Source organism: Columba livia, chromosome 17 (genome assembly GCF_036013475.1).
Source record: "Columba livia isolate bColLiv1 breed racing homer chromosome 17, bColLiv1.pat.W.v2, whole genome shotgun sequence".
Lineage (NCBI taxonomy): Eukaryota > Metazoa > Chordata > Aves > Columbiformes > Columbidae > Columba > Columba livia.
Genome location: NC_088618.1, coordinates 835,142 through 848,501, shown reverse-complemented (window position 1 = coordinate 848,501; position 13,360 = coordinate 835,142). Strand labels below are relative to the sequence as shown.

Genomic DNA, 13,360 nt, shown 5'->3' with positions numbered 1-13,360 from the left:
AGGTTGCTGCAGAAGTGATTCATCTATCACATCCTTCACAGCTTTGGTAAACTGGAACGGTGCAAATGTCTCTGCTCCTGGCCTTGGCTGCTCAAGAGGTCCCCGACTTCTCTGTCATTCATAGCTCCATGCACACACAGGAAAAAGCGAGGAGCGTTGCTGGTTCCCTTAGCCCTGTGTCCCCAGCTCCTGCCGTATGCTTCCTGCTGAGGATGCTGCCAGAACCCAGACAGGCCCATCTGCTGGGAACGCGTCCCGCCTGCGGCTCGGAGGCTGCAGGACGTGGCTGTGCTGGCGCAGAGCAGGGCGGTGAGTACACCACCACCTCTGCATGCCAAGCGGCTCCCTGCACCTGACCATCCCACCGCAAGAGCTGAGCCCCAGGCAGAACAGACACCCCACCTATGCCCGGCGCTGGGGAAATGGAGCCTGCCAAGAGGAGAAAGCACTTGCAGCCACCAAGACACACAGCTGTGTTCTTCCACCCTCTCGCATCCACGGTGTCCATCGGTGTAACCTGCCCCAAACCCCTGCAGGACAGTCCGAGCTCGGGCAGGGCAGGAACGCGAGCGCCAGCCATGCCCTGCACTTGGGGAAGTAAACAGTACAGTCCATGACATGATGTTTGATCACTGTCCAGAAGCTATTAGGAAGCTAATTAAAATGAATAGATCACTTACGTATTCAGAGTTCATATCCCATTAATTCAACAGCACAAGATACAGAGAAAGACAAAGGCTGAAGAAAAGGCAAAGGATGGTACAGCAATGTTCTTTGGTGTGGATTTTATCCCCCCTTTCTTGTAATACAAAAGATAAGTCTGTCTCCTGGCTTATCTAGATACATTTGTAAAGATTAAAAACACACCTCTTTGCCTCTGCATTCTGCTGTAAATTATTAGCCCATGGTATCGCTCTCAGGGCAATCTGCCAGCCCCAAGGCTCTGATTTAAGCCATAGAGACAGGGAAATTCAGAGCGAAAGCTGCCGCTGCCTGCACGGGCCCAGCCGGGCAGGCAGGACCTGCTGCTCCCTGCCCGCGCAGGCAGCCGGGGACACGGAGCTGCACACGAGCGCGACACAAACTCAGCTCTGCAGAACAGGCCACAATTCCCCCCATTCCTGCACCAGGAGGGGGAAAATGAACATTTTCCTGCTTACTGGCACTGTTTGGGAATAGGATGGCGACAGCCAGGCAAGGGGGTAATTCAATGATCTTATGTCCAAGGCAAGGCTGGCTCCGAGATGGAAGCAGCAGTCTCCGAAGCTTTGGCCAGACCTCAAGGAGGTGCATCCATGGAGAAAGCCCTGTCCCCAAGCACGTCCCCAAGCCAGCTCAGCAGAACGAGTGGGCTGCAGGAGGGAGTCAGACAGCTCCAATGGTGGGACATGGGTCACAGCACTTTAGAGAACTCACAGATATATAGCTGTTGGGTATGCTCAGGACAGTCCTGCCCCCTGTAAGACTTGGATACTTCTCTGGTGCAAAAATCTGTTTGCAATGGTTCAACATGGGACTCAAAAGAGAAAAAAATTCAAGAGCAGGTATGGTCCAGACCTGCACCTCCCGCTGAAGGTTGAATCCTCCTTTACCGTTCTGAAGGCCCACTCCTCACATCTCTCTTTAAACCTGGTATTGCAGACACCTCTATGTCCTCTTGTCTCTCCCTGAAACTATTCCTGGGTCAGAAAAACTCAGGTACAGGCAATTTGCTGAAGAACATGCGTGTTCGTACCCCGAGAGCCTGCAGCCATAATCCTACGTTCTTCAGTTTAAAAAACCTAACCCAAGGAAATTAATTTCTTTGTCACATTCCAGACCGATGCAAATTAATGTATTGGCATTAAAAGACCATGAAAAATGGGGTTAATTATGGAAACTATGACCTTTATATACAGCAGCTCAGGCATGGGCTACTATTATATATCATAACATTAAGAAGTGACACACAACAGCAAATAATAAATAATAAATAATAAATCCATCAACCTAATTTAAACCTCGTGTAACATACGCCTGACAAGCCACAGATTAATTTTCCTAATCCATCATTTGTTAATCCTTCATTCCCAAGAAATGCATGTAAGCGCTACAGCTGCGACAACCCAGTCTGTTCGCAGAGGCACAGTGACTCTGGTGCACTCATCCAGCCCATCAGCTGAGATTGCCACCTTTAACAGATACGGCCAAAGTGTTGTATATTGAAAATAACAATCACGTTTTTATATCATCAGTATCTATGACAGTTATACTAAACTTAACACATTGTTTGCACTGTATAAATAATAAATGCTAATATTCAATGTTAAAGGAAACTGGAGCTGCAATGCATACTAGCAGGCTTATACAATGGAGCACACTGTATAAAAGCTTGCACATTAGGCTGAGGCCCTTAATAAAAGAAGGAAATTAGGAGGATTTTTAAGTTTTAAAAGTATTTTACCCTGAGGCTGCTTAGGGTTTTACAGGTGTAGGAGAGGTAACACAGGACACCTGAGCAGCTGCAGGTGAAGATGCAGCAGAGGTGGATGTGCTCACCTTACTAGAAGTACTGGAAACTGGCAACACATTTCTGTAGCCACTAAATGTAAAACAGTCCCAGAAAGAATAACTGCTGCAGATTAAGAGCAGTTAAAATCTCCCCAGATTTCTGCAGGGACCAGCAGCTGCTGCATCGAGCTCAGTCACGTCCCGTTCTGCCCTGAGACCCGGGAGCTGAATGTGCAAGCGGAGCTGATCCCGCGCTCCGCAGGGGCAGCGGCTCAGGAAAGCTCTCCCGGGCACCCCTGTGACACAGGCACCCCTGTGACACGGGCACCCCACTTCCCACAGTACACGGAACATTTTGCACAGGATTTTCCAATATTCAAGAAACCCGGCAACTTTCCTCTGATCCACACTGAGTGACAGGTTCCACAGCAGCAGTACCTAAAATACTTACTTATTAAACCTATTATTAGACACCAGAAGTGTGCCTGCTCTGACACAAGAGCTGGAAATCTGTGTCTAGTTTACAGAGAAAGCCAAGAAGCAAACAATGGAAATAATATTGCCCCCCACAACAGATTAATGTTGTTTCGCAGTGCTATTGTCAAATCTAATTAATCTGTTCTTTGCAACACTGCTTGTACTGCTTCTAATTGTCAAGTGACACCATGAAGTGACAGTGCCAAACCTGCCCGAGAGCTGCACTGGGACCCCACAGCTCTTTCCTGGTCAAAATTAACCCCTCTCGTGCCCACACTCAGCCAGCACATCGCTGCTGCTCACTGAGCAGGGGCGTGCAGGGCCCGTGTACCCTCTGCAGGCACAGGGACGAGGGTGGTTACACCATGAGGACGCCTGTTCTGGCATCAGCCCAACAACAACAACAAAACACAACAAAACCACAACTTGAAAAATGTTCCAGAAACAGCAGGAGCGGCAAGGACAGCAGGAGGGTCATGTCTGGCTGCTCTACTTGGCAGCCAAGAACAGCAACTTGCATCGATCCTGCCCCACCACAGAAGTCTCCATCCCCAAGTACTGAATACAGTTCAAAAGCAAAAGCTTTCAAAGCAGCAGGGCAGGAGAGCTGGGTGGAGGACAGACACCACGGGCAGTGTAAATGCAACCAAGACAGGACCTTTGCTACATCCCAGCAAGAGGGCAATGCACTCCTAACAAAGTCTCTAGGGTAGAATTACAATGTATTAACATATTTGAGCATAATATGTGCAGTAATGGCTGAAAGCTGGAAACCGTGGGTTAATGGAAGAAAGCACCACAGTCACTTGTGTCAAATGCATATTTAATGCTCTCAGAGGACAACTATGCCAATTGCTCAGCAGCCAGGAACTCTTTCTTAAGAGCTACTGTCATAAGCTTGTGATCTAGTTCATAAATAATCATCGAATGAAATGATTTATGGATTTGCTGAATTAAACCTTTCCTGTCAGTTATTCCTGCAGCTCCTCATGGACAGCTGGGAGCGGAGCTGCAGGAACTGGGCTGAGGTCACTGTGCGCAGGTTTAAGGGTGCATCTGGCTTTGGGAAGGGCAGTGGGGACAGCAGAACCTGGCACACGGGCACCCAGGACACTGGGCTCCTCAGAGACTATGGAACACTCCTGGGCTCCCAACAGCTGTGCCCACATCTGGCACCCACCCCAGGCTGGGCTAATCCCACCCCACAGCTTCCTTCAGGTTGGGAAAACATATCCTGAGGTGGTGATGGTTAAGTTAGTATCTAGATACTAATCTCAAAAATGCCACACCGTTTTCTCCAGTTATCCCTTTACTCCGAAGAGACAGACAGAAAATAAACTGAGACACTTAAGTGTGATTGTCACTATGTAAATAAACATAATCATCATCACATTTAAATCAGAATTTTACTAACTTTGAGGTCAGCCCTGCTTTGGGCAGGAGGTTGGGCTGCATGACCTCCAGAGGTCCCTTGCAACCTAAATTATTCTGTGATCCAGTGATTTTTCCTTGACAGAAGTTTTCTGTCTCTTTTAATAGAAGTAACTTATTGCAAGCCACAAGAAAGAGAAGTTTAATAACAGGTTCCTCCTGCTTTGCATTCAAAGCTTTAAGGGAGGTAAATACGCTTAAAAGGGATTGCAGCCTTCAAAGAGGGCCCAGGACGCAATCCTGCAGCACTCCGCACAGGGAGGCACCTGGCTCCAGTGCTGGCCCAACCGCTTCCAGAGACATTGCTGTTGGATTTTACAATAGCATCCAAATACCTTCTGTAGCACGGAACATGCAGACTTTAAAAGTGTACTAGGATAGGTTTTTTCTAGTTGCTAAAGCCCGAATTTGCCTGTAGTGATTTGCAGGTTGCCCGCCTCTCCCTGGGAGCACGGGTAAGCTCCCAGCAACATATTTCTATTACATTTACAAAAATGTGGGGCCAGGCCATTATTTTGGTACAGATACCCACCTGCCAATACACACCAAAACGTGCCTTTTTCTTGCCAAAATCAGGGTGTACCCACGGTTCCGTCTGTGCCGCGGCACAAGGCAGCCCCGGCCGCGGTGAAGATCAAGCCATGCTTGTGCTGGGCTTTGATGTTCCCAGGTGGAAGGAGCTTTAACGGCGCAGTGGAGTGTTGTTTTTACACAAGATTTATCAGCACAGTTAACATACCGCCACAGAGCTGCTATTTGAGCATGCCCTGAATGTTAATAGGCACACACGAGACAGGCGGCTGCTGCAGGTACACACCAGCATTCACCTTCAAAGAGCTTTCCAAACAGCCGCTCGGCAGGTCGCGCCGGCTCCCGAAGGAGAGCTCCGCGGCGCTCCGCGGCGAGGGAGGGGGCACGAGGTCACGGACGGGCCTCGCAACGGGTTCGCAAGAGCGAGGATTCAAAGGAGATTCCAGTGACTTATTTTCACAGAGGCATTTGTACAGAGCTCATACATTGTACTGCCTGGAGGAACCTTGTACTTCAGCAATCAAGATTTTTGGTAGGTTAGGATATACTTTATCCTGAGCTGCGCAATTTTTCTATATCCAATAGGATGAGCCGCTCTGTAAAACAGAGTTCTCAAACTGCAGATTTGCTGAATTTAATAGAGACACATCAATGAATCTCCACTAATATCCCAAGGACATTAAACAGGAGGCTACAAAAAATACAGGAGAAAATACCTGGGATCCTTTGGGGGGAAAACTGTCAAAGGGTCATAGGAAAATACGAGCTTGACAGGATATCAGGAGTCAGCCATGAGTCCAGTGCTTCTCAACCTTTAAAAAAATCAGTTAGCTCCTTCATTTAGAAGTCACAGACCTATTGCACACTGTTGGGATACCTGTCTTACTTGTAAACCCAACCAACATCTGCATTAGTGCAGAGACAGGTTTGGGTTGGTTTGTTTGGTTTTCTGTATTTTTCTTTGGGGTTTTTGTGGTTTTGGGTTTTTTTGTTTGGTTGGTGTTGTTTTGGTTTTGATGCGGGTTTGGTTTGGGTTTTTCTCCTCTCATATTTTTTTTCTCAATTCTTGCATAATTTACTTTTTCCTGGTTGCCTTCCAAGGCACCGTGTGCTGTCCTGTGGACACTCCTGGACCAGTTTTCCTGGCTCCTCAGCAAGGCCTCACCCTACAAAGTCACAGGTCCCATCAAAGCCATCCACACCAGCCCAAGAGAAAACGCTGTTCCCTCCAGCAGCGCCCCTGTGTTCGCCTGCCTCGCCCTTGCGGTTGCTGCGCAGGCACCCTCTGAGGCTGCCCCATTATGTGCTTTTAAAAATAGAGAATGCCTTAATACACCAGTTCCTTCCAAGCAAAGCTGGGATGGGTAAGTCCAACAACAGCAAATGAGTCTTACTATGTTTGCAAAGACAGATTGCTCCGAGATACCGGAGTGACCCCCAAACCTCTATGGACAGCCTGGTTTACAGATCCAGCCGTGCTGTCAAACACAAAAGCCCAGCAGTTCAAACAAATACTGTTCTGCTAATCCTTGCAGCTTACTATCCTGCCTAAATTCAACTGCCTCCTGCGTTACCCTTTGCTATAGGGAAGACTCATCACTACCAGACATGGAGACGATTTGTGCAGCCTCTGCCCAAATTTCCCCAACCTCACCCAGAGCCAACCTCACCAGTCCTAACCCTCAATCCAGAACAACGGGCACAAAAACCATCAGGATGCACATCCTTCGGGATGACACCAAGCGGGTATTTTTCACACTTGGGGATAAACCCATCCACCCATCAGGATGCACGTCCTTCGGGATGACACCGAGGGAGGATTTTCCATATTCAGGCAGACGGAAGCAAGCGTTTCCCACACCTCCTCCCCAGAGCAAACCCAGCCCATCCAGCTTCTTTCTTAACCACAGGAGCAGCGGTTCTGTGTGCCTTGTGTATGTAACTAGTGCACCAAGGTCTGTTTTTTGTTTAAATAGCTGTGAAAAGCACCGTGTGTGTTTTACCCAGAGATATATTACACTTGATTAGGCGGTGCGCTGGAGCGCGAATGGTACAACAGGAGACGGACGTGCTTAACTAGCGGTTTCAGCCCGCGCTCCGGTATCAGGAGGTCAAGGGAAAGATTAACTATATCTGACTGCCGTGTCAAAACACTCAATTGGAGCATTTATAAACCCACAGAACTAGTTGCCTCAGTCAGCAGAGCAGATTTATTTCCCTCCACGTAGCTCCCACAAAGCAAACTAGGGAAGCTGCCAGGGCCAGGTTTGCTTTCGGCTCCTTCCAAAGGGCAGAGAGATCCAAAAGGCTCAGGCGGAGGTGTGCAGGGCTCAAAGTCTGCCTGTTATCTCTGCCTAAAAGTAAATCTGGGGTAAAGATGGTGATTCGCAGTCACCGCTGCTTGCGGGTGACCCACAGCCAGGCAGTCCTGCCAGAGCTCGAGTCTGGCCAAATGCTCTTCTAATAGACAAATAAAAATTCCTACGTCCCTGCTTTCCAACAGGTGTAACACAAGCATAGTAACTTCTGGTTTACACTGAAAATCCTTGTGGGAAAAGTCCTGCTTTTTGTGTATTAGAACCATTTGGCTTATTCTACAGAATTTTAGAAGTGTCATTCTGTGTAAAACAAGTTGAAGGCAGCTCCTGAATAGAGGCCCCCGAAGGAGCCCTCCCGTTACTGAAGTCAGCATCCCTTCAGGGTATGAGGTCTTACATTTACAGCTAGTTTTGGAACAGTATGTGCAGCTCTTGGGATGCAAGTCTGGTCCTTTACATCTCAGTATACATCTCCACTGAAACACACTGAGCCATGCCAATGTGAACGTACAACTGCAGCGTGCGGCCACGGACAATCGGAATTTGGATAACTGGGACCACCATTTAAACAAAAGCCACGCACAAAAGCCCACATAGCTTGAGCTTTATAACATCTGTATGACTAAGGAAAAAGGTTTTGCTTCCCCTTCTGCTCCAAAATTCAATACTTTCTCAGCATCCATATCAATTCCAGCCAACTCATTGTCACCTCGGATTGCCCCCCTTTTCCATGTAAGACTCAGTGGCCACCACATGATGTGCAATGAGAGCTTATTCCTCCCTATTTCATCTATGGTTTCAGCATCAAGGTCAGGACCAGGGATGTTACTGGCATTTGAAGAAAAAGGTGTCAAATCCCCAGGGTCAGCCTCCCAAGAGCTCGCCTGTTCTGCATCACACACATTGCAGGTACCATAAGGAGACACTGCTGCCCACGCTCTGCAAAAGCAGCAACTTCCCTGTTTTTCAAGCCTCTAAAGCTCAACTTTGGGTCTAGGAGGAGGACCAGCACATCCAAGAGGTACCAAACTTAGAAACACTTACCCCGCAAGCCCTCCTGTGTGTTTCTTAGCCTATCCCAGGCCACATGGACTCCTCAGCTAAAGGGTTCAAGGGTTTCTGCTGCACAACGCAGACGTGCCCATGCTACCCTGGCAGGAAACAGCAGCCAGGACTTCTCCACTCGACTCACGGGAATGCATTTGTGTTGAGACTGTCTGGATAAACCAGATGCTTCAGCACCCTGAGGTACGCTACAGGGCTGCAATTCTGTTTCTAAACTGCACTTAGCAGCGTTCTGACTTGCAGGTTTCACTTTTTAATAGTAAACAGATTTTGTAGGTGCCAGAGAGCATTTCAAAGCATTTCAGTGGAGTCCTTTTACCTTCGCAGCCTGGAGGCACATACATTGAAACAACAGCTGAAATCCAATTACTGAGGAATATTCTCAAGTGCATTACCATAGGTAATTTGTTAGTCTGTTGGAACATGCAAAGTGATTTTTCTCCACTTCTTGATGCTGTACCTTGGGCTCCTTGGTTGAAGATTTCTTTCCAAATTGCATAGTAACTACTACTGAAAAGGAATCCACATGACTGCCTCCTTCTTCAGGGCAGAAACCTGCCAGCACCTCCCAGGACCCAGCCCTTACCCACGATTTGACAAAACATCCATCATCCAGCCACGCTGTGATTCCTGCTACCACCCCAGCTTCTTGCTGCCCAATCAGTTTGATGCATAAAGACATAAGAAGCCTAAAACTATTTTTCCTTCAGGATCCTGTTTATTGATTCAGCAAAGCGCTGACACAGACGTACAGTTCTAGAGACAAGCTGTAATGCAATCCCTTCATCTGCTGTCACTCAAAATCACACCAGCCGGCTGCTGCCATAAGGGGAGGAGTGGCCACTCTGCTCATTTAGGGACTGCCAAACAACCCAACCATGAGCTTTGTCCTCATTAAGGAGGGACCCCCAGACTGACAACGCACCCACCACGGTACATCCAACCCTGCCAGGAATTCCCCCACGCGCTGGGTACACGCAGAGCCCGCCGTGACGCCCGGCTCTCCTCTCTGCGGCTGGAGGAGAGGAACCACGGCATGAACCGACCCAGGTGCCACCAGGGTGACGGCCCTGCTGGGGTTGGCCTCACAGCCCGCTGGTGGGTACCCAGGGTTACCTTCCACCCAAGTCAGTAACATCAGGCGGGTCAGAGCACGGGCTGGCCGCTAAGGGACATCAGCCACTCCATCCACAACTCAGAATCATCACCAGTGCTGAGATATCATTGGAAATGGGTCTGTTTTCAGAAACAGGAGACAAAAATTAAATAGACGAAGTTTGGGTCAGAATGACAAGGAGCATAATCAGAAAAGAGCATAGACAAACTGCCTGTGAGTACCGCAGATAATTCAGAGCAAATTAAAGCATCTGAAATCCTACTGAGAGCCACTGATTTAGAATTATGAAGTTAACTTACAGCAATCATTTTCTATATGAAAGCAATTACGGATGGGTTAAAAGCTTCTGTTATTATGGATTGTGTATGGCTGCCACAGAAGGTTCAGTCTCCCAGGATGAAATTTTAGCCTTGTGAAAATCTCCTACATCCTGTATGCCAAATCTTGTTCACCCATCAGAAAGTCATTGAACATCATCTATTTTATTAACGAATGCAAATGCAGACAGTCAGGGAGAGGTAGATAGGGAACATACTGCTCACCAATAAAACATATACAGACAAATCACCATGGTTCACTTCTCAAAATAATCACACAGGCTCAAACACACAGCTGTGATGAATGGCAAATTTCCAAGTCTTAATGCATCAGAAAGCAGAACTGTTGTTTGAAGCGGTCATCTCTTGAAGGGAAGGGAAAAGTTAAAGGAAAGCTGTGAGAAACCTGCAAGCACAGGGCCGTCCCGCGGAACAGCCCGCGGTGCCGGCAGGAAGGCCACCAGCCCTGGTGACAGTGGCCTCCTCCATCTGCTGTCTCAACGCTGCCAGGGCAAAGCCTCACATGCACATCGACAGCGGCTCACAGCGGGGTTGCCTCCGCGAAACAAGGCACAGAGCAACAGCCTGGCTCGTCCCCACGAGCAAGAGGAGCTGTTGGGGTGTGGTGGCACAGCCCTCCTGGGAGAGATGACCCACATCTCCATCACCCCCAGACGAGGAGCCAGCGCAGCCGCCTGCTCTGTCTGCACCCAGCCCAGCCCGGTCCTGCAGCAGGTTCACACACAAACAGCTTGCAAATGGAGCTGACGAAACCACTTACCAAAACAATTCATTATATTGAGCCTCTTCCTTCTCTTTATTCTTAATTGGGTTTTATTTCTTGTTTGGTGTTTTCTGTGCAGTTAACGAGTTGACAGACCTTTTGTTTCTGGAATGAAAATGAGATTTTGACTGCGATGTGCATGGCAATGAGGCGAGAATGTGAGGGTACCTGATCACACGTCTTTCAGGGATGGGTACCCCCAAGGGGAAAAGGGGAACCCTGCCCAAGATTTGTTGGAAACCAAACTTTCACACACAGGTGATCTGTCAGTAGGTGCAATAGTGTGGATATTTGGATTTCTCCTGCTGCAAAGGCTGTGAGAGCAAGAGGGGTGTGAAGTGACAACCAGTCTGTCCCTGTGCTGGCACCTCAGCCCGCAGGGAGCAGCTTTGGGACACCATGAGCACCATTAGGTTCACGGAGCAGGGAGGTACCTGTGAGCCTCCTGGCCCCTGCAGAGTAGGGGACTCAGCACAAGGCTCTGATGGCCGGCACAGAACCATAATTTATGTTAGCTGTTATAATAAATGAAATTTCATAGCTAAACTCAGAGGGTTACAGTAACAGCACTGAAAAGGCAATGAGAAGGCAAGGCTTGCTGCAAAATGCATGAGGGGGAAACCAACAGTATTGACAGTCCGAACTAAATGATGTTAAAGAATGGTTGAAGACAAAGATCCTCATTGGATTCAAAGCAAGCCGAGTTGCAATGAGAAGGCAGAGCAGCTCATTCTCATGGGACCCCAGATCCTGCTCTTCTTGCTCACCCCAAGGGCTAGTGCAGAGATCTTTTGGCAGGAGGGCTGTACAACTTCACACAGGGATCCCTCTAAGCTATTTCCGTGCCCTCCTCCTAACTTCATTAGTGCAAGAGAATCTCTGAACACGCGGCACGCAGCCAGCAGGTCTCCCGGGTAACTGAGGCTGAGGGTCCTCGCGGTGTTCCCGGGCTGTGCAGGACGTCTATGCAGAGCACAGCCTCAACGGTGCAGCAGCGTCTCCCACGGCCTGGGACAGCGCCGGGTGCTGCAGCCCCGTCTGCGCTCCTTGCTCAGAGGTAAAGGTGGTAAATACGTGAAACAAAGCCTTACATTCCTAGAAGTCCTCTGTTAGAGTGGATTTGGATTCAGGATCTTTCTGTTCCCAGCTCAGAAGCTCCGTTCAAGGAGGTGTCTTTTGGGGGAAAAAAATCCCAAAGCTGACCGTAAAAGACTGATGAATGATTGCCAGGAAGCAACAGGAGAACGAATTCACTCCTTTCCCTTTCTGCTTATCTTTTCTATGAAAGTTTTCCATGGCATAGTCAACACAAGAAATTGAACCTACTTAGCACTATTGATCCAGCTTACTTCAGTAACAAACCACATTAAGTTAAAATCAATACCAGCCACTCTTAAACTGATTTAGGAGTGTCCACACAAAGGGGCTTGCACCAATTTAGACAAATCTGTTTTGTAACCAATTTAGTTAAAAGATGCGATCTAGGGGCTGAGCTGTGATCTGAGCGGCTCAGAGGCATTAATTCCAGGGTTCAAAGGCATTAGTTCCTAAGTCTCATCGATGGCTCCCAAGAGACAGGACACGATGGGTTAAATGTCACTGACCAATGTCCATCTTTCTTGGCAAAACACATGGGTGTCCCCGGCTCCAAAAGACAAAGAGCTTGGGAGCAACCGAAATGCCTCAGGGTTAATCTATTTCTGCAGCTCAAAATTTACATTAAAAATGAAACAAAACAAAAACAAACAAACTAACCTCAAAAAAAACCCTGAAGATGCCAGAGACAAACAGATCAGAACACTACGTTTTATTTCTCGCCCAGAATATTTACTCCATGAGATACATGCGTTACAAATAGCTTTGCCCACTGTAAATCCACCAACACCTTGCTTCACAGTTCATTTTGCAGCAACATCCAAGTGACCCAGGTTAGGAAACGTAGCCCAAGGAGGAGTTTGTCGCTGTATATCACAGCGGCTCGGCTGTGTTTTGACACCTGCTGGTTTAATATCCAAGGGTCTGATGTGCGCAGGAGAGGTCTGAGGAGGGCACTGAGGAGCAGAGCACGAATTCCACCGCACCCCGCGACATCGCAGCGCCACGGGCAGCTTGCTGAGCCGGGCCATCAACCTCCTTCGCAAGAGCGAGGGCAGGAGGATTCCTACCTCAAAGGAGATGTTTTGATGTTGAATCAAGCACAAGCTCAGGGGTCTCATCAGACACAAGCTCTGGCTGCCAGGGAAAGGCCACGAGCAAATGTTTGGTGTTTCCCTTCCTGGCCAAGGGAAAGCATCACAATTTACCTCCTCCAAGAGGCATCGGGTAAAGCTCAGAGCTCACACACTGCTCTTCCCATGGCAGTGAATAGCCCCTCTGCCTCCAAAGACAGGGGAAGGACTGGACAAGCGCATGGACTCCCAGCATGCAAGGACTTCAAGAAACCTTTCATGAAAAACAAGATAAGTCCCAACTTTATCCTCTTGCAATGAAGATGAACAAAAGAATTGCCAAAAAAAAAAAATAAAGGCATGCATAGAACCCAGATATATTTCCTTCGGGGCTCTTTTATACCTCAGAGAAAAATGCCAAATGGTACAGGGACAGTACGGTTTGTCTGGTTTAAATCAGACCTTAAGTTGTCCCTGGGCTCATGGTGGTAACAGAGCCGGGACGGTCTCCATTGCACCCACACAACACTCCCAGGTAACCTCCCAGAGCCGCTCACTCCTAGTCTCTAATCCCCGTTAATTTCTTTCTCCTCCTGCTCCTTCCCTGGAGCCTCAGGCATCATTTCCCATTCTTACTCATCACCTTGGGAGATCAGGATCAG

The 13,360-nt window shown here is 48.4% G+C and overlaps 1 protein-coding gene across 2 annotated transcripts in view; it reads right to left on the bottom strand.

Moving 5' to 3' along the window:
• GALNT9 (polypeptide N-acetylgalactosaminyltransferase 9) overlaps window positions 1–8,424 on the bottom strand; it is a 395,114-nt gene extending 386,690 nt beyond the window's left edge. For both annotated transcript variants that reach the window (XM_065033318.1, XM_065033315.1), the window contains exon 1: window positions 8,292–8,424. The gene's annotated coding sequence lies outside the window, so the exon portion shown is untranslated. The remainder of the gene's footprint in view (window positions 1–8,291) is intronic.
• Window positions 8,425–13,360: the final 4,936 nt, after the last annotated feature.